The sequence below is a fragment of the Sitodiplosis mosellana genome, unplaced genomic scaffold (genome assembly GCF_009176505.1).
Source record: "Sitodiplosis mosellana isolate CC-2019 unplaced genomic scaffold, AAFC_SMos_1.0 Smas_scaffold_9, whole genome shotgun sequence".
In the NCBI taxonomy this organism is placed as follows: domain Eukaryota; kingdom Metazoa; phylum Arthropoda; class Insecta; order Diptera; family Cecidomyiidae; genus Sitodiplosis; species Sitodiplosis mosellana.
In genome coordinates, this window is record NW_022595251.1 from 1 (window position 1) to 1,473 (window position 1,473).

Sequence of the window (1,473 nt, forward strand, 5' to 3'; positions counted from 1 at the left end):
CGGATTAAGTTTCCATAATCAAGAATCAAAGGAATAGTTACTTGATCAATTTTATCGAGAACATCTCTGCCACTGGACGACATTTCCTCATCTTCTTCCGGATGAAAATTGTAACATGAAGTTGGACTCATATTGAACTGATCGATAAATGTAACATTGTCACCAAAAGCCTTCGAGAAAACCGTAACAGCGTCTTGAATCAGAGCAGCTTCCGTCTAAAACACATTTTTGTTCTTGAAAGTTTTCTTTATGAATTGGATTTGGAAATAGCTTACTGTCATCAGATTTGCATTGAAAATCGGTTTGTAGTAGCGATTTCTTAAGAAAATCGGCTGCGTTTCGTATTCATAAACATCGGCTTTCGTTGGATTCAAAAGTCGAATGGTTGTAATGTTGGATTTTATATCAGACAGTGGTGATAGATCTATTGTATGACCATCATTACCGAGTAGAAAGTAGCTCTGTAATAAAGAAAAAAAGATGTGGAATATTTCAATGAACATTTACATGTTCAAAAAAAAAGAAAATAACTAATATTCCACTACGAACCACATATTCGTTTGTCATGCCAACTTTGGTGCTTTGTTTCAGCACCGAATAAGTATTATCCATCGTACAGTCAATGATGACCTGAACGATGCCCGATTTGGATATACTCTTAAGCAATGGCTGGTAGTCGTCCGTATCCGTGAGCAATTTATAGAATGACACCGATTGTTTGCCACTGTTATCCACTTTCGAAAAATCATTGAACGTGTGCTGTAGCTTGGCCAAATTCAATTCAGAATCGTAAATGACAGCAATTTTCAGCCATCGAAAACTTTTTATTATCTCCACCAATGCTGCGGAATATCTTTTTGGATGGGGAAATAGATTCCGTGTAAAGGAGTCAGTGCTGTTGAATTCGTCAACATCGATTGGCTGCCAAATCGACGTGAAGTAGAGAATTTGTACCTTTTTGCATATTGATGATACGAGATCTAAAATTTGGTACAAAAAAAGGTGATTTTGATTCGGTTTTATCATATATAAAAAAGTGAAAAAATAAACTATTTCTCGACTTACTTGTGGTTTTTTGTGAATTCGGTCCAAAAATTGCAGCTACATTGCTTTCAACCATATCACAAACTGAAACACAATTTTCAGCATTACGGTTAACCAATCATTTTTATGTTGGAATGAAATCAAGCAGATAAAGTAAATAGCTCATTGAGCAATGCTTAGTGTGAATTAGTCATCCACTTTTTTCTTTGTGCCGCTTACTTTGAACTTTTCATAGTCATCCAATTTTGGTTTCAATTCTTTGTATGTTTTTGCACCGTACAATAGCATTTTATTGTTGTGGTCGTCGTCGATAGCGTCGATTATGTACTGAATAACGGATTCATCTTCGATGCCATTGGCGACACCAATTTCTCTCATTTTCAACATATAATCACGCAAGGTTTCATCGTTCTTCTTCTTCTTTGTTTG